The sequence below is a fragment of the Agelaius tricolor genome, unplaced genomic scaffold (assembly GCF_023055355.1).
Source record: "Agelaius tricolor isolate 1412-34295 unplaced genomic scaffold, bAgeTri1.0.p SCAF_47, whole genome shotgun sequence".
Taxonomy (NCBI): domain Eukaryota; kingdom Metazoa; phylum Chordata; class Aves; order Passeriformes; family Icteridae; genus Agelaius; species Agelaius tricolor.
In genome coordinates, this window is record NW_027269307.1 from 312,130 (window position 1) to 332,370 (window position 20,241).

Genomic DNA, 20,241 nt, shown 5'->3' on the forward strand with positions numbered 1-20,241 from the left:
GTGCTTTAAGAACCCCTGCTTTTGAGATAATGTAATTGCAGTAAAGCATTAATTGCACAGCATAACCATAATATGCTTTGCCTGTTGCAGGAAGAGGAAAAAAATCCACTGAGTAACCTTGCTGTGCAGCCTAGCCTATGGAAAATGTGGTATGGAGCATTTGAATTCAAACTCCTGTGAAAGATTCAGTTTACACATTTCTGTATGGATAGGCAGCATACTGAAATGTTCAGATTGGATGTTCACCAAAGGTTTATGCAAAGCCCCATTTTGTGCTGAAACTATTTTGATTTAAAAGCCTTTTGAAATGGAGGTTGGTGCTTGATTTAAATTCTCCCTGCTCCAGCTCGTTCATCCTTTCACCTTGGTTTCTGCTGTGAGGAAATGTAATTTTTGAAGAGCAGAGGGAGACATTGCCTCTCCCAAAATACTCAGGAAGAGAAGCAACTTTCTGAACTGGGAGATCACTGTCCAGGATGCTGGATTCCTTGCCTTTCTGTCATGGAGCTTTGACGCAACCTTCGAGCCTAGCACATTTATACATAACGAGATTTACTGAGGTTCTAATTCTGATGCTTTTGTGTTTGGCCACGATAATTAACTCCAGAAATAACTTTTTAAAGCTTAAGAAAATAGCTTGAATCAACATTCCATGTGAGATGTGTAGACAGCAAGAGAAACTTAAACCAAAAGCCTGTCCCTCATGAGGCAGCCAACCCACCTGAAAGATTACAAGTAGTGGGAATTTTGCTACTTGCTTTATGAAGCTTCCAAAATACAATTGAGACTTATTCTTTTTGCCACAGTGGGAAAAAATAAAATCTCTGTTGTATTCCTTTGTAGTAATGGTGTTCAGTGCTAACAACTTGGCAGCTGAAGCCACCCTGCGGAGTGTGTGGAAGTCACTAGAGATAAACTAGGTTTGAAATATCTGACCTTCTCAGGGGGATTTCGTTTTGGCTCCAGCTACTGGACCCACCCTGTATGAAACATGAATCTGGAAATGCTTTCAAATGCTGTACAGCATGGCTGCCAGTGGGTAGATTAAACAGAGAGAAAAGAGGCAACAGGGACATGAGTAACTCCAAATTGGTATACGGGAGCAAAATGTACAGCAAGAGAATCCAGATAAAGGCGGGGTTGGAACAACAGGGAGAGAAGGAAGGCTCAGACATAAAAAAGAAGAAAATAAAATCATTGTATCAGAAATAGAATCTGTAAGTTAGGAACATTTTCAAAGCTCCATGGTCTCCCTTAATCCTCCACATATATTGCTTTGAAAATATGTCCATTTGATCTGTTCTTTTAAAAGCTTTTTTGGAAATAAAACATCCCTTGACCTGCCTAAAAAAGGAGCACGCCTACATCAGTAGCACTGACCATCCTTTCTTCTTCCATGGGTTGGAACATGTGTCTCGGCCTTCTAAACTCTTCTTATTTTGGTGATTTCTATGTGTTACATGCCTCCTTCTTGTTTCTGTGGCCAGGCTTTGCCTATTTTTTACCTGCAGGCAAATATTTGTCTTTAAAAAACCCTAAACAGTATAAATTATGGAGGACTAATAGCGTTTTCTAGAATGAGACAAAAAAGAAAAAGTAATTATTTATATTTCTCAGGTGCCACTATAGCTATATCTTTCAGTTCCAATCTGCTGTAAATTAAGCCACTACTTTCTTTTTTTTTCAGATGAGGATTTTTGAGAAAACGATGTTATACTATGCCAAATGCTGTGGTACTATCAATTATTATCTCATAAAGTCTAAGAATAGAAAACTCATTGAAGAAAGTACTTAAATGGGATTAGAATCTCACTATGAAGAGATCAATTTTATTTAAGCAAAGACCACTTTAATGTTGATAACAAAGGATTTAATATCTTAAATGTGTTTAAAAATAGTGAGATTGTTATCATGTATATTAAAAGAAAAGAAGTAAGTATGCTTCTTGGGCATAATTTTGGCAAAGGTCTTAGATAATTGTGTAGCTTTGCATAATTCTTGGGCAGCAATTTCTAGACACAGGAGTCAGTGGTAGTTTTGCATGAGTGAAAACTGCTGGTTTCATCCCCAATGATTCATTGATGAGAGTATTGTTTCTGACATCAGATTCAGCTAAGGGTAACAGACAATAACATGGCTGATTACTAAGTAGAAGATGTAAATTCTTTCACATTTCTATGCATTAAAAAGGCTTAGAATTCCTGAATTTTAATATAAAGCACAATGAAGTGTATCAAATAAGATTCCCCTGTCTCTTGCTTTGCAATAATAACTTTCAATGTGTACGTTCAAAGGGTGAAAAATGGCTTTAAAGAACCTTCGCCTCTCAAGGTTGAGAAAATACGCTACCAAAATTTCATTAACCACCCTTACATTTTGTGTGTCTGATTGCATGTACCCCTCTCTTCTAGTGATTATATCCAGACTTGCATGATCTTACTGAAATGAGTTGGGCACACAGTAGATGAGCAGGTCTGCATCAGTGAAATAACATGTACATCTTATGTACAACATTGGTTATCAGTAAGGAGAGCAGAAACACATATTATCTTCTGACATGGGGATCCTGGGATGCAGTTTTTAGCATCTTTCTTGTTTTGATGTAGGCTTCATCACCTCCTTTCCTTCCAGGCTTCCCCTCCATCCTTTGTTGAAGTGCGCTGGTAGCTCAGCCTTTCAAAGCTGAACCTTCAATTCTGGGATTTCAGTTCACAGTCAGTTTATGCACATGAATCAATCAACACTTGTGTGAAAGAGGCACGTGGGTTTTTGTTTTCAAACTTTCACTACTCCTCTTAGAATCCTTGCATAGAGGGAGAGTAGATACTGGTCAGAGTTAAGAGGAAAAGAGCAGATGCCCCCTTTGGGTGGGTGGCAGCAGAGTTCATCCCCACCAGAACTTCAAGAATCTTCAAATTTACCATTTTTTGGGCTACCCATGGCAGACCAGGACCAGAACATTCCACAATGTGGAGTACAGTGTGTTTAGTCAGTAGTGAGTTAGTAGAGGACAATTGCTACCAATTAAAAAGCACTGGAGCCTCCAGTGTACCCAGCATTAAGTTCTTGCAGTGCATGTCACAAATAAGAAAAGAAAATACAGACAAAAATTTTGCTCCTATTGGAAATGTAACTAAAATAGAATGAAACAACCTTGTAAAGTCAAGATTGGAATCAAATTCTAATTATCCTGAATGATGCATAATGGTTTTGGTCCCAACAAAAGACATTACTAAAACCAAACCAAAATTCTTTTAGGTTGGAAATACTTTCCAAAGTTTTCTTTAGCAAAGATAACTGCAAGTAATCAAACATCTTAGTTTCTCAGGAATAATGCAAAATGTTTATTTTGTGTCCTAAAATTAGATTTTAAGACAATACTGGTTCTAGAAAAGAAAACAATTGATCTTGTAAGTTCCATGTTTGCTAAGTGTTCTGGGATCCCTGCTGCCAGCTGCTGGTCTTGGTCCCTTTAAGTGCATCTGGTCTGATTTAAAAAAAAAAAGCCAGAACAGACCAAGGCAAGACCATGGCAAATGAATTGCTATACCAATAAAAGAAATAAAAATAAAAGAAATAAAAGTTGTTTTTTGAAACAGTTACTGATTTCAAATAACTCACCGAATCTTCATCTATTAGGTAATTGTTAACATGGAGAATATGGCAGCCAGTATCAGGAATTTCCTCAAAGTCAGAGAATTTAGAAGTGTTGGTGAACATGTAGGCACCATAGGGTTATCATGGAAGGGTGAATTAGACAGGAGTTCCTTGGCTACATACTTTTCCTGGTGAGAAGTTAACAACTGCTGAAATAACTTCTATTGATGGCTTAAGAACCCTTATTCTTATGTGCATGTATTTGTTTGACTGATTGCTGTGATTATTCACCTGTTTCCCAATGACCTTTTCATAGCACCTCAGTACTGAATGTATCTGGACACGATCGCATCTGTAAAAAAAAAAAAATGTGCCTTGACTGTGTGCATGTAAATCTAGACCAGCTGAGTGAGAAAATCTTCATGCAAGTGTTAAATGTCGTGACACTTTCATTGCTGATATATAGTACAAACGATTCTACCCAAATTACTTGTGTACTTAGCCACAAAGAGAAAGGGGAGGAGAGTTATTGTCTTGAATGATACATTTAAGGAGGAAAGCTGGTTTTAAATAGAACATTAGCTTTCCGAGGCTCTTAAACGGCTGAAGTGTAGTTTTGAGACCAAAAGATGGCAGCATAGCTCTGCAGGAGACTGACATAAGGCACTTAGCCATTCAGGGTTAATGTAAATTACCTTAGCAGAAAATTATTATCGAGTAAATGTTGTTCTGCTGTGGTTTTTCAAGTTCACTACCTATTTCTGCTTTAAACTAGCAAGAAGGAAGCCATGGAGGGGACAGATGTTAAAACTATTTATTACTAAATATATACTAGAAAAAAATTACAAGAAAAAATATGTACATAGCCACATTTCTCAAACCCATTATATAATTTCAGGTAAAAATCTTTAATATGTCATCTTTTATTTGACAGAACTTTCTGTTTTTACAGAATCAAGAACATAATTCAAGTCTAGCACTTTGATTGGGAGGCTAACAGAACCTGGGTCAAGCAAATCTCAAAATAAAACTGAACAATTATGCAGTATTGTAAACTCTAAAGATGATTGTGGAAATGGTACATTCCCAAAATATTTAGATGGGCAGATTTTTTTTAACCTGCTTTTGAAAAGTGCATTCTTACTGTACTGTTTGCATCTTAATTTTAGTCTGAGAAGTCTGAGTGATTGTGTAAGATCCTATGTGATCTTGTTGAAGAATAAATTACTTTTGCTAGCTCAACCCTGTGACGATTAACTTTGGCAAGTGTGTTGGGGAGGTGCAGGGTGATGGGAGACAGGAACAAAACTCCCAAAGCTTTTTATAGTGCCATTCCTGAGCTTTAGCTTGTCAGAGCCACCTCTCACAGTGAGGAAGCGTGCGTGACAGAGAAGTCTTGGAGGGAAAGCAAAGAAGGGCTCAGGAATGGCACTTAGGGGTGGCAAGAGCTGGGAGCTCTCTGCTGTGTTAGACAAGAGGGCAATCAGATCAGGGCAAGCACGGCTCCTTGAGAGCTAATGAGTTCTTCCAGCCTTGATTTTCAGTGCTTTGTGGCTTAGAGCAGCGCGTTCTTGGTTGGAAAAGATCAGCTGCGCTACCTTCTGTCTAGGTTCATGGTGCATGCTAATTTCCACTGTGCACACATTCCTCACTTTCCAGCTGTGCCTGACTTTGTTTTTATTGATATCGTTACTATTCATGGTTTTAGTGTGAGAACAGAGAAGTTGTCAAATTCCTGTTATTCGAATTGTATTCATAAGTAAAGTAGAGCAAATCTCTCTACTCCAGATTCCGTGACTCCTCTGCTCTTCTTTTTTATTTGCCATACAAGGACACTGTTTACTCTGCAGCATCATTGCATTTTCTTTATTAGTCTTAATTGAAATACTTAAATATTACAGCATGACTGCTCATTTCAAGTGAAAAAATATTGCCTAGCTGTAAACTTACCTCAAAGGCCAATATGTAGACTAGTAAATTGGGCAGAAAATCTTCTCTCTAAAACTTTGAGCAACTGGATTTACCAGTCTTTTCAAAAAGGAAACACCCATTCTTTGCCCCTCTCCAGGTGCCTTTGACCAGTAAGTCAAAGTAAATATTTCTTGGAAATTTTGTTGATATCAGTGTGTCCTTGAGAGGCTTTCTTTGACTGACCAACATTTTTTAACTGTGATTTTTTTTTTTTTTAATGTTAGAAAATAGACTCACTTTAATTTGTTTCTAAAGAAAGACATGGATTACTCTTTTTCCTTTCTTTAGTTTAGTAGTTTATCAGATTACATGATTTTTCCTATATTAAAAAGTTATTTATTCAAAAGATTAATTTTTAAATAATAAATTTTGTTTTGCAGTAGCTATGGGAAGCTACTCCAGAACCAGTGCCATACTCTGTATTTTTACTATAACAATCTCATAAAAGATGGTTCATCCACTACTGCACTTGATATTTCTGAGAGGGAAGATGGCCAATTTTGAGAGGTACTGGAGGAGAGGAATTAAAATAGTAGGAAGATTAGATTTTGTATTTCATTTATCACTATATTATCCAGGTAGCTTTCATTTATGCATCACTCTGTATGGTCATCTATTATTTATTTTCTTCCACACCAAAAGAGCAAGTGTATGCATCATATTATTTTATTGAGTAGGTTTTAGGTTACATGATGGTTTTAGTTCAGTAGTATGTGCTAGAGAGGGCAACATCAGCAAGATGTGCCTTTTTTGAAGCAAGGATTTGTTGTGCTTAAAATATTTCTGATCATTCCACTTGGGGACTGCCTGAGAATGTTAAAATTTACCAGTAAGTACTGTTCCTTTTAGTCCTTCAGAAATGAGCGAGCCAGTAATGAACACACATTTTCCCATCAATATTTGCTTGTTAGAGGTCTGACCGAGAGCTCAGTCTTTTCTGATGAAAACCTCAGCTCTCATCTCCTCGCAGATAAGACACTTCTTCTGCCTTCTATATGATAGTATCAGATTTTATCAGCAGGTGTTAAAGGATGGAAATGGGTTCACTCAGTATTAGCTGACGTTAGGTCAGGAGTTCATTCCAGTTCCTTAGGACTCTCCACAGCAAGCCGAGGAAGATTTCTACGTGGTGCATTGCTAAGGAACCTGCATATTGTTGGGCAGAAAAATCCTGAACTGATCAGCACTGTCTGCAGTTCATGTTGCCTTCTGACGTTTTTTGTCGCTTTCATTTGGCTGAGACCTCTCTTCTGTGTTTGTGGGATGAATTCATTTAAGAATTTAATAGTAGATAGCAGTGTTGCGTGGGTAGGGATGGACGAAGGGTTGTTTCATGTAACCTTACATCCTGGGAATTGTCTGTTTTACAATATAGCCCTACCATGGGTAGCAAGATCAAGTTTTAAAAGTGAGTAGTTTTTTTAGTGTTTTGCATTCCATAAGTATCTTCCCAAAAGCACTAGTAATTGCTATGGTTACAAACAAGCAAGAAAAAATTCCAAGGAAAACTCTCATGCGAGTTATCAATTTAAACTGAGTTTATGACAGGAATTCAAAGTGTCTCTGTGCTTATCCCACCCATCTAGTTAAGATTATATTTTTTCAGCTCTTGAAGTCCCTGAAGAGTCACAGTCATATCCAAGAAACACAATAGATGGCCTTCTAGGCTAATTTATCTGAATTTTCCACCCTCTAAATGTAAGGTTAAATGTAGATTTAAGAATGTGAAAAATTCACACACTTTCCCCCCTGCCCTCACCCACAGATTTTTAAAATTTTTTCTGATGGATAATAATCCCAGGGAATAAGGAGAGTCATGAAACTTAAAGAATATAATCAGAATAGGCATCAGAATGTATACTACAATTACTTGAAACTGCCTGATAACGTGATGAAGAAAACCTTTGTGATGGTTTCATAGTTATTCTGAAAGATCCCTATAGGATAAATTCTTGGGAACTGAGCAGTTGATATATGTAGGATCAAGGCTAGACAACACTCTAATGAATAATACACTGTGGGGAACTTGTCTTTAATGGATGCTGGATTAATTATATAAGTACTTTATGTAAGCCTTTTTCTTCCCCAAAGTATTTCCATTGTGAATGTGGTGAGTTACACAAAGAGGAATCATAAGTCACATTATTATAACTTGCTCTTGAACTGTTTTTACTAGGTACTGCAGGAGCTGTATACATTTAAAACTAAATAAATGTACTATTTAATGTTTCACTAATCTCAGATATCTTAAACTGTGTTCTCCACAATACTTCAGGTAACCTTAAAGCAAAACTAAGCTTTGGACTGAAAAAGAAATGTTCTGAAACTTATTCTCTCCCAGCTCCCTAGCCAGCTTCAACACACCCCAAATCTTAACCTATAGTTGGTGCAATAGCTTTTTATTTCATGAGTAATTAGCTTGAATAAAATACATGAACATCACAATCTTGTGCTTTGTTATAATTTTCCTAGTTTGATTTGTTTTCCTATGAACAAGCATGCATTTTATGGAGAATAATGATCTACTCTTCATTTCTAGTATAAAACTACATTATTTTCTTTTCGTGCCTAATAATGTACATGCTTTGAAACCATTAAGGTTCTCTTAAAAAAAAATCCTGACCTTTGAAAAACTTGACCTTCAGAGCCTTGTATAGATATCCAGTCTGGGAATAACTCTATAATGATCAGCATAAAATATAATGTGTTTTAAGAGCAGATTAACTGATATTGGGATTGTTCTCTCAGTACTATCCAAGTCCAGCCTAGACCCCTGGCTGCTACTCCTGTTAGAAGTCTTCTGAATGAGGGGAAAAAAGCTCAGTAGTTCTTAGTTCTTGAGTGGACATGAGCTGGCAATTAGGTCTTAGTTTGGATTCCTGGGATGGTTGTAATACTGATCATATTATCCCTAAAAACCCTTTGGCTAGACCAGGACAGAATCATTTCCAATACTTAATCCTACTCTAAATTCCTCATGCCCATGGGTATTGAGAGAAAATTGGTGGTTAGTTCTCTGTCACATATTTGCCATTATGCTGCTGGAGCTGGAAATGCAAAATCCTTGATATCTACCTCCAAAATGCATCGACGAAGCGCTAGAATTAATTATATTGGTAGGTTTTAAAGACATAGAGGGACCCCCTGGTTGATTTAATCCGATCTCACACATTGTTGACATCAGCTATCTTGTTCAGGAATATCTGTGTCACTCCATTCCTGTCCAGAAACCTCTGCTTTAGAATATATTTGGAAATCTTAGCAGTTCATACGTAAGTGACATATTTCTTTTATTCTATGTTCAGTTCATCTCTTGTTCCTCTTATTGCAAAGCATACTCTCAGCAGTATTTCTTTTCCTTTCATGCATTTAGCATTGCTTCACCACAGGAAAAGAAAAAAAGTTGTCTTTCCAATACGTGCTGAAATGATACTATTGTATTTTTAGAAGATGAAAAATTCCTTGCATGAAATAAACACTTGTGAATTAAGTTGCTATTGTAATTCTGCATTGCTTCATTATCTCTGTGCATTTGCATTAATAATCTTAATCCTTTTAAGCTCTTGACCTCAGTTATACCTTGTGAAAAAGATTTCCAAAAGCAATTTGCATTCATGTTGATAAGCTCTTTTTTTTAAATATTATTCTTTTTCAGTTGCACTGAAACCACCTTCTGGTGGTCTGAAATTCTGAATTGGTTCATTTAGAGCAGTTTGCTAATTCCTCATCTTCTGCATGCCTTCTGCCATGTATGGACAGCCATATAGAGCCTGTCCCTTACAGAGTGCTTATTTTCCTGCCTGGTTAATTCTAAGCAGGTTTTCAGCATTCATTAGGAATCCTTTTTTGATTTTGCTGTATCCAGATCAGATTAGTTTATCCATCTTGAAGGTTCCCAAGCAGTCACAGCTGACATCATTTCTTGAAACACTGGGGTTTTTTCAGCAAGATGCTCTCCATTCTTTGTTCTGAAATAAAGTTTTTTGTGTACTATAGAGCATTTTAGAAAAGCAGCCTTTCATTCTTCTGTAGTAATGAGCAGATGCCAGGGTTGTTTAAATGTAAGAAACTTAGAAAATGCTTAAAATCTGTGGGTTTGGTGCATATGTTATTCCTTAATAACATCTTTTAAATATATCATTATCTTTCTTTTTAGCATTTCCAAATATATCATTATCTTTCTTTGTAGCATTTCTAAATACCAATCACTAAGAATTAAAATATTTTCTGCCTCTGGCAACTCTATCCCAAAACAAAGATAGTTAAGTTTGCAGTATGCTTTAAAATCATGTTTGTATCTCATTTTGAAGGCTACATTTGCAAGTAACTCAAATCAAATTCCAGGAAATGTGGCTTAATTTTTACAGTACTGGATGCTACACTTTATATATATATATGTGTGTTTACATACATATATATCTATAATTTTTTTTCTAAATTGATATTTTCTCATTATTCACTGTCGTAACTGTATTTGCTGCTTTTCTTACTTTATGGATCAGGTTCTATCATGTGATATAAAATCACTTGAAAATAAAATTATTTATATTTTTAAACCTGTGATGAGATTTTAACCACAGATGCTTGTGATATAGACAATACAGGTCTGTAGTTGATAGTCAACTCCTGTCCTCTTTCTCTTGCATTTGAGTGTCTTTAAGCTAGTCTAGCTCTTGGATGATTTTTATTCCCTATCAAGCTTGTGATCATTTTTGATATTATTCAAAGATTCTTGGCACGTTGAAGTGAACAATTAACTAACCAGTCTAATTTGCAAAATTAGCCTGCCATTCTAGGCTGTGAGAACTACTATTATATTTTATTATGTAAAGTCTGCTGGTTTTCATTCCTTTACAATCTTCTTTCCTCTTGATCATTTTCTACTTTTAGCAGTCTGAATTTCTGAAGATATTTCCAACAAATGCTGTTCAGTGGTCATGGCAAACCTTCAGTTAACAGATTTGATGCAGCATATGTCATTATCCCATTATTAAGTCATCCTTTTCTTCATTGTCTTTTAAGGTTAGGTATTTTTTGTTGAGAAATATTCATTTCTGTATTAGCATTCTTTAAGGTGTCTTTTCAGTGTCACCAGTTACACAGTATCACCCGTCATATTTCAGAAGTACGGAAGCCTCTCTTTAATAAAAACCAAAACAGGTTTAAATAAAGGAAACAACCCAAGCCAATGTAAAAGAACCTCTCTAAAAGATAATTACTCTCCCTTGTATTCTCTTTATAAAATTTCCGTGCAAAGTGATTTAAGATACAAGATCAATTGTGAAACAAAATGAACGGCAACAAGATACTTATTAGTATTTTAAAATATTAAGCACTTGCACTTAATAGTAAAATATTTTTATTTTAAAAAGACATAGCATTTTGTAGTCTGCTTTGCCATCCCTTCCAAGCAGGCAGCCCATCTTTCTTGATGGGCAAACTTTGCAGTTAAAAAAATGTGTTTTTCCATATAGATGTCATCAAGAGCCATCACTCAGCTTTAAAGGTGTCTTGTAGAAAAGGCATGAAAAAATGGATCTAGAGAAGAGGAATAGACAGGTTTTATGAGTGGCTGTTTGCCCATACTATGAAGTGAGGGCTAGGACACCAGCTTGTCACAGCTTCCTCTATCTGGTTTTGGTATTATTAGTTTGCAAGTCATGATATTTTAAGTTGTCAGAAATTAGCTTAGTACAGTTGGGTTTGTTTGACTCTCAAATGTCTTCCTCAACATTTGCTTTTCTGTTCACATGTTCCTGTGATGCAGCTGTTTATTTAAATGGCTCTTAGGCATGTTTACCTTGGTGCTGGTTTTTTGGGGTGGTTTAGGTTTGTTTGTTTTGTTTTGTTTTTTCTTCTTGGTGTTATTCAAAAAGTCCAAACAGTCCATGATAGAAAGTAAATTTGAAGATTCTGGCAAAGACTACATTAGCATTATTCCTTTTGCCCTGGGCATCTAGTAGCATGTTTCTTTGAGGTCTTCATAAACATATGGGATGGGTAATTCTTCATTTCTCAAAATGATGTTATGCTTTTTCCTCCCATGTTTCATGTAGGATAGGTACTTTTCCACTTGAGAATTTGTTTACATCATTAGAGGAGATAGGAGATAGCCTATACAGTTTCTCCCCTATTGATATTTATCAACAGGGGAGAAACTGTCTAGGCTAAATCCATTTATAAATGAAAGTACATTGAAAGGAACTGTCCGTTATAATATTAGTTATTGCCAAGAATATAATTTTAGCTGTTAAAACTGAGTGCCAGCTTTCAGGCAAGGTTTTGCTCTTGTTCTTTTCTCTCTGCTGAAGAAAAGACAAGTGGGAGAGCAAAATACACGACAAGATTTTTAAAGTGCTCGTTCACATAATTGTGCCACCTCTCTCTTTCTAATTGCTTGCTTTTTAATAGCTTGCTCAGGTAGTTACCAGAGGCTAAACAAAATAGCAGTGAAGTGCCTTGCAGATGTCACTTATGCTTAAAATACCAGCATTTTTGAATTTTTCACCTTCTTGCACACATATGACTTAAATTAGAGAGCCATGAAAGTTCCTCAAGTTTTGTTGTATAACTCATGAAAATTTGAGTTTTCACAAAGCAGATTGAAAACGTGTTTAGTCTCTAAGTGGGAATTTCAATATAATATAGTTTCAAAATTAAGTACTTATCTCTGTTGTTTTTATTGTGTGCTAATAGGCACTTTCTCCCTAAGTAATTTGTCTTTGTCAATGAAAACAATTACAGATTTAAATAAAAATTGATAATTTATCTTAAATAAGTCAAGACATTCACAGTTAAGTTTCCCACTACAACCTTATCTTCATCCCCTGGAGTGTATTCACTGCAGTGAAGGACTTTATTTTAAAAATTGCATCACATGAATTCATAAATATTTTTTTTCAAAAGCCATATTTACAAGATTATTTACAGAGTAACTTTGCTGGTTGCCTTAACTTAAGGCACAATGATAAAAACAAGCTGAAAATGAACTATTAATCACTTGATAAAGTATGAACAATGAACATTCCTGTGTCAATAGGATGCTGAATTTCCTTTTCCTATTGCTGTAACCATCATTTTAGAGAGACTGCTCTTGCTTGTGTTGAAAACCATGCAAAGTAAGATATATTGCTTTTCAGGAGCTCCTGAATCAGTGGACTTCATGCAAAGTATGGAGGAATTGCCATTGTGGTGATGTTTAGAAATCGTAGATATTACTACATGTGTGTAATTAGAAGCTATTCAAATTACCCTTCTATGGCAGGTAAGTAGTTTGCTTTGCCATTTTAGTTTTTCAAAAAGCCAAAAAGTGTAACTTATCAATAGCTATGTAAGGCTCCAAAAACTCACTTAGTGAGACTTTTAAAAGTGGTTCTTAGCGTTGTTCTTGTACTCTTGTACTCTTGCACAGAGAAATACGAACAAGATATTCTCAAGAGGCCAAAACAACAAAAAAAATTTTACAGCAACCCCAGAAAATCAGGGAATTTTAGCAAAAGGTTTAGAGCAGCATTCAATCAACATAAAACACTTTTCAAAACGTTAGTTTAGCCTATTACACTTGGCAAACTCTAAGCCTGTTTGATTTTAAGTTAGTCAAAAATTCTGAGAAGAGGGAATTAAAAAGAAACAAAAGGACAGAAAAGGAGGAGTGCAATGCTTTCCAAAGTTTGAGTTTGCTCATCAAACTAAGGTAAAAGGCCAATATCACATTAAAAAAATAAGTCACTTCCTGGTTTTGAAATTAAAAGTCTGGATTCTGTTCAGAGAAGCATAGTAGGATTAATGATGAGGGTAGAATATTACCAACAATGGATTTTACCTCACCTAGACTTAAAACTTCTGGGAATATCAGCCCTAAGGATAAAAGCTGCATTTGAAACCTCTTGTTTTCATTTTATTTTTCTTTTTTACCCTCCTCCCCTTCCAAATTACCCCTTTTCTTTCAAACAAACAGCAATCTCTAAATATAAATAGCTGCGAGGAGATCAAGCATAAGAAGTTTTGGTCTAAATGCTGTTTTCAGACAACACCACAAAACAATGGAAGCTTCAGCCCCAACTTGAATGTTGCCACAACTGTGACACTGCAAATTACCAGTTTTTAAGCTTACTTATGTCTGTGGGAACGATTTTAGAACTATGATAAGGCATACCTAAAACTTTTGTGAATGAGACAGATGGTTTCTTCCCATTTTGCTTGCTGGGAACCATTTGCAGTTCTGGCAACTCAGTGGCTACAGAAGTCTGGGGGGAAAAAGTCAGCTTTGTATTAAAAAGTGTTTACTTTTGGTGTCTTTGTGTGTTAGATATGTATATTTGTATTAAAGCATTTGAATTTTCTAGATTCTCCTTTTGGGGGGAGTACTTTTGGAACCTCCCATGCCTTCCCATGGGATACACTTAACTGAAGTATAATCCTGACTTTAAAAAGAAAAAAAAATATAAAAATTTTTGTCTGTCAAATACTTTGATAGGTGTTCCTTTCTATAATAACACTCATATCAAGATACGCACATTTCACTATTAAAAAAAATTATTCTGCATCCTTCTTTAAATATTTTCCTTTAATTTTAAGTGTATGATACCAGGTTAGAACTGCCATTTGGAAGCCTACTACAGTAAAAATGGAACATTGTGGCAGAACAAAATCTCACCCCCGAGAACAAATCTTAGGTAGTTTGGTGTGCCCATGTAACTCTAAATTTAAAATGAGCTAATTTAATGCACGCTTAGGGCTTCTGTCCTTGTCCTCCAGTCCCTGCAGTAACGTGTGTCAGTGTGCAAAGGGAAACGAGCACAGAAAGGGTGGAAACAGAGCTTGCAAGAAGGCTCTTCAGGATATGAGAACTCAGGGCTGAGGGATGACATCTGAAGTAAGTTCAGTTAATCAAGCTGCTGGGGTGTGAAGCAGGGAGCATGAATGTGCTCCATTCGTGCAAAAGATCATCACATGCATCCTTTCCAGAATGTACAATGCTCTCCTGATGAGCAGTAGGGAGGGAGGTGTAATTTATGTAATCTAAATAGGTATTTGACAATCTGGCATTGTTTCACTTCATTGACAGCATTTATCTTTGAAACATGGGGTAATAAACTCTGCCCACTGCATTGAATGAGGACAGAGATGCACTCAGTCAAGAAATGTCATGTTTTTAGAGTGAAATTATACAAATGCTCGTGTTGGTTAATGCTCCTTGCTGATTTTTTAACTACTTCGTTTCTTTTTATATATTTGTACCTTCTTTCTATAAAAAGAAGTGTCAAAACAGAGTGGATGCTTTTATGTAATTGTCCCACTAGACTACTTTATGCAGAAAGGCTGCTGAATTATAAGGAAATTTTGGTTTAAATGCAAATGATTTGCCAGCATTAAAGATTCAGTGCTTTCTGCAAGGCTGCTGTAGGAAACCCTCAGAGACAGAGAATGCCACTAAGCCAGTCTTTTGGATTTTGTCACTTCTTTAAGAAGCAAACATCTCTTTGCTGGTTTTGTTTGTCTGTTTTGGGGTTTTTGGCAGGTTTTCAATGCTCTGTGGGACCACTTCTTCCTGCCTGTGATGCAGCAGAGACATGGAACTGCAGTGCCAACACCAGCTGGGTCCAGCCAGGCAAGGAGCAGCAGAGAAATTGACACCAGAGGTCCAGAGCTGCCCCGGACCAGGCCAGCACCCCACATCCGCCACCAGAAGTGCTTTGTAAGCTCCTATCATTTTGCTGCTTTTTGTTTCAGGGAGCAGGTTGAGCCAAGCAGGTCTTCTCCAGCCCATAGTCTTCTCCAGCACATGTGCAGCCACCAGCTTGGGTGAGAGGTTCTCCTTCGTCTCATTTTCTTTGTTTCTGGGGAGTGCACAGGATTCAGCTCTTTCATACCCAGAGAATATTGCTGTTATCTTGATTGCTTCTGTTTTGTTTTTTAATGAACTGTTAATTTTTCACTTAGATCTCCTTGTATTCATCTCTCCTTGTTGATGGAAGGGAAGTGGTTCAAACTAGGTCATTTTGGAGTCTCCAACCCATATGATTGTGATTAATTGTGACAGTGATTAAAGAAAGATATTTTCTGATTAAGAGGCAAACAAGAAGTAGTGGGCTCAACTCCTTTCTGTCAAGAAATCTGCTGTGGAGCATGATTGAAAAGTCTAATGTGAGTGGATACAGAGGTGATGAGTGCCCAAAACACACTGAGTCTTGTCCCAGGTACATACTGTAAATGCATTAGGATGTTATTTAAGAAGTGGTTTTCTTTTTCATATTAATTGCAACAATATTGAGTGTTGGATACCAGCTGCTGTGTAATTATATCCAGCCTTTATCTCATTATCTTTTCTTTTGTTTTTTCTTCTAAAACTGCCTTTTTTTTTTTTTTTAATCTTGAAGCAATTCTATGTGTCTTTCCTCCTCCCAAAGTTGAATTTTGCTCTTTTCTAACAACCTGCTGTTCCTTATTACTTTCTACTGGTATCTTATGATTGTAAAAAGCTATTAAATTATTGAAGAGCAAAGTGATTTTTTTTTACAATATTTTTCTCCTCCCCCTGTTGATTAGTTTCTGGCAGGGTCTGCATGTATTAATAAAATTATATACCGGGTTGTTTAGGCCACTTAAAACCCGATAGTAAATTATGAAACTTTGTATGTGCCATTAATTTACATTTTAAATGCAACATTGTCGTTGTCATGGAAATTAGAATTGGAAAAATATGCATTATGCTCTTCAGTTCAGTCTCATCCACTGCAAGATTGCCTTGGTATATTTATGATGTGCATTTCTCAGTGCTTTATTTTAACTAATCAAGTGATGAGGCTTTCGGAATTTATCTTGGGAAAGTAATCCAGAGCCCACTGGGTCCCACTATTAAGACATTTTTATTTTGTGCCAAAATTTCTCTCTCTCTCTCTCTCTCTCTCTCTTTCAATTTTTTTCTGCAAAATTTCCCTTAAGCAGCATATTCTAAAAATCCATAAACTGTATAGGGTTACACCCCATTGTTTTGAATTGTGTTTTGGATTTTTAAGTAATAGGATGGTGAAAAAATTGCCACACTTGCAGGATGGTGGATGACCGAGGACTGTTCAGGAGTTTGCAATTCAGCCTAGTTATTTATATATAACTTAGACTTGCAGGCCTTGCTAGCTTGATCTGAACTTCAGTTTTGCCTTACATTTTTTCTGTTTGTATGTCTTGTGAATTTTTTTTTTTTTTGCATATTGTCTTTCTACAACAGCTTTATTTTTACATTTTACGTAGAAATAAGTCCTTAATGAAGATTGCTGCTAGGTTTCTAGTTTCTACATTGGACTAATTGTTATCTCTTAATGAAAGGTTTTGTACTTTCCACATCTGTAGTATTAAATAAGAGTGGGAAGAGATCACTGGTACTTTTATCAAGTGCCTACATAGTCACTTCTGTATTTGCTCATAACCATCTCTAGCTATCCTTAGAAAGGCTGTGCAATGCAGTAGAAATTCTTTGTGTGCTTTGGAGGTTCTGTTCAGGAATGCTGGGGGGAAAAAAAGTAGATTTAATTCCTCTCCTTAAACAGCACTTAGTGGAGATGTGTTCTTCATAGGCACGAGGAGTTAACTTGAGATAGTCTTTCAATAAGCAATTGATTTGTGTGAAAATAATTAGGGTGATGGTAGACAAGTCTTTGTAATAAAAATTACCAGCTGCTCTTCTGTTTTGAGTACGTTTAATTGCAACAATCAATGCTGTCTTTGTCAAGCAGGGCCCTTTCTAGGAACAAATGCAGTTGGTTTTGTTCATCCTATTCCATTTTATTTAATTCCTGCTCATGGGATCCAGTAAAGAGGACAACCTCTAAAGTGATTTTGCTGCCAAGAAACCAAGTTTACATCTGTTCTGTATTAATATAACTGAATAATTTTCTATGCCCCTGAATACTCAGGATATTAATTTACTGAAAATTTTTAAATAAACTAATTTTTGTCTGCTTTTTCCAGGTTGGTCCCAGACTTCCTGTATGATCTTCTTTTCTGAACACTGCAAGGAGGCATATAAAATTGAAAATGGTGACATTATTACTCTGTTGTTGAAAAGTCTCTTGAGAAATTCTACCACCAGTTCAATTGTCATACTACAGAAAAGGGGAACAAGTAATGGAAGAAGAAATACAGATGCTTGAGGTATCTTTCATAGGCTGAAATTTGTCACTGGGCCTGTCCTTGTTTGAAGGTTTATAATTTGTTTAAAGCAGTTCCTGTACTGCTGGCAAGAAGCACTGACTGCAGGATTTCAGGCACTAGTTAGCCTCAAAAATGGAGGCTGAAATCCCACTTTGAAACTTCTGAGAGAAGTTTTAATTTAAAACATGAAGATGAAAGATAACCTTTTTAGCTCTAGAATCATACTTATGAGATGAAACTGTCTAATAATAAATTATCATATATAACTACTTTATAAAAAAAATTAAAACAAATTATCATGAAGAAGCATTCAAACTTCTTTTGTTCCTCTTTTTTCTTGTCCTTTCTATTGCTCTTCTGCTTAAAATTCTTTGTACAACAATATAGACTTGATTACAGCAGAGTAGATTATGATTTTCTGTTTGAAAGGATATTTATGTTCATTATGCAAGGATCTTTCTGTGCTTCTGATTGTCTCCAGTGGTTAGGCATTTGAACCTCCTGGATAGCAGCTAGTATAATCCAGCTCTAATAAAAATGTAGTTTATGCATATCACAGGAAGGTTTTAGGCAACTGTGAGCTATTCATACTCTCTCCTCAGGAGAGATCTAAAAATTTTCTGTTTTGAATAAAGTGCCTTCCTCCAGTTAACTCTAACTGGGGAAAAGTGTTAAAAAAAGATTCCTGACAGCTGTATATACCTTTCCCCCACACCCCATGCTTAATTGCCTCTGGCCCAGTGACAAGACCATCACTTTAGTACACTAATTCAGTTCCTTTTGTTGGGCAGGGTCTCAGAACTGAAGGAATCTGGATTGGGAAGACCCTGTGGGTGATAGCCAGTTTCTTGATTTGGTTCTATTTCAAAGTTAGGGAATTATGATGGATGGGGTTTTTTTTGTTGTTGTTTAGGTTTTGGGTTTTTTTGTTTGTTTGTTTTATTTGTTTAGTTTTGGGGTTTTGTTGTTGTTTTTGTTTGGTTGGTTTTGGGTTTTCGTTGGTTTTTTTTTGTTTTTGTTTTGTTTGTTTCCTAGTTATCCTTGATATATAGTTTACTACACACATATAAACTACTGACATAGCCACTTGTGCCTCTTTATAGAATCAAATTTTAAAAAGAGGGATGTTACAGGTGCATGTGCAGCCACTTGAGTGGCTTTTAAGTCCAATGTTCAGATGCAATCCTTGTGTGTAGAAGTTCAGGAAGGGCAGGCTATTGAATGTGGGAACATTAGCAAGGGAAGAATCCCTCTATATTTCTGTGGCCTGTGCTCCTTCCTAACACCTGATGTAACACCTAACACCATTGGAGTTGTGATGGTGAACATGGCAGAGCCTTGTTTTGATCCAGAACATTCTTACACAAGCAAATGGACATCTCAACAGCCCAGCTGTAGGTAATCTGTAGCACAGTTTGGTTTGCTTTTGTTTTGTTTTCCTTTTATGTGTCTTAAGGATTAAAAAATCTATGTTTTAGCTATTTAAGTAAAGGTGATATTACTGTTTGTGTTGGGTGAGTTGAGTCCTGGTGATGACAGAGCTGCAGGCTGCTGTTGAGGGTAATTGAAGCATATCCAAAGGCAGCTGTCCTCCCAAAATAAGGACAGCTCCCTGCAGTGACTCACACCTGCCAGTGAGCCTGCACTTTGTAGAGAAATACACAAGCTTAGGGTTCAGATGAGGTTTTGAAGAAGTACACCTTTGTTAGGGAGATGTTGTGCCTGGGTTGATAAATCCATTTCGCTGTATTTATAGCTGTGCATCACTTCTGGGACCAAACTGGCAACTTTGGGTGGCACCAGAGAGTGCTGCACCATGCAGTATGAGTAAATTATCATATACTACTGCTTCAGGGACATTTGCACCTGTAAAGCATTCTCTTACTTTCAGTTCCTGCACTCAGCCTTTTTTTCCCCTGAGACTGACAGCAGAAGTGCTGGCTGTGATCATCTTCTATTATAAAAAGGGATGTTGAGCTCAACAACTCCTATTATGTATCCTCATGAAACAAGCATCAGATAAAGCTGACTCAAGGCCATCGTGGACATGATTTGGTATTGAAACCACAGCCTGTCAACAAAAAGCTCCCTAGCCATTAGGAATCCCTTGAGCTATTCAGTGGCTTATAAACTAAGCAAGATAATCTGACACATTTAAGGATTTGTCTTGCTTAGATGCCAGAATACTTGCAAATTGAAGCTAGAGACCTGTGAGGAAGGAGAATAAACCAGGGACTGAAGTGGGTTATGCATCTAGCTGTATAAATAGCAGGGGTGAGGGGAGGTGGAAGGAAGGGGATGAGAGAGGAGGGGAGACCAGGGGGCTGTCAGCTCTTTAGGGAAATGCTGCTGCTGGCTCTGCCAGAGAACAGTGCTGGGAGAAGGAGAGCATTGATACAGTGATCACAGAAAATGGGGAAACAAGAAAGGTACAAATCACAGTGGAAAGAGTAGCAAAGTGTGTGATAATTTTCATAAACGCCTTAATGTTGAGATTATTATCTGGAGGTGAATTCTGAAGGT

At 36.6% G+C, this 20,241-nt stretch overlaps 1 long non-coding RNA gene across 2 annotated transcripts in view; it reads left to right on the forward strand.

Moving 5' to 3' along the window:
* Window positions 1-18,033, forward strand: part of LOC139604228 (uncharacterized) — a 31,562-nt gene extending 13,529 nt beyond the window's left edge. Inside the window, exons 2-4 of one of the 2 annotated variants that reach the window (XR_011683926.1) lie at window positions 12,708-12,832; window positions 15,089-15,372; window positions 17,536-18,033. This is a non-coding gene — a long non-coding RNA (uncharacterized lncRNA). Of the gene's footprint in view, window positions 1-12,707; window positions 12,833-14,946; window positions 15,373-17,535 lie in introns of those variants that run through there. The other variant, XR_011683925.1, reaches the window with a different exon arrangement.
* The last annotated feature ends 2,208 nt before the right edge of the window (window positions 18,034-20,241 follow it).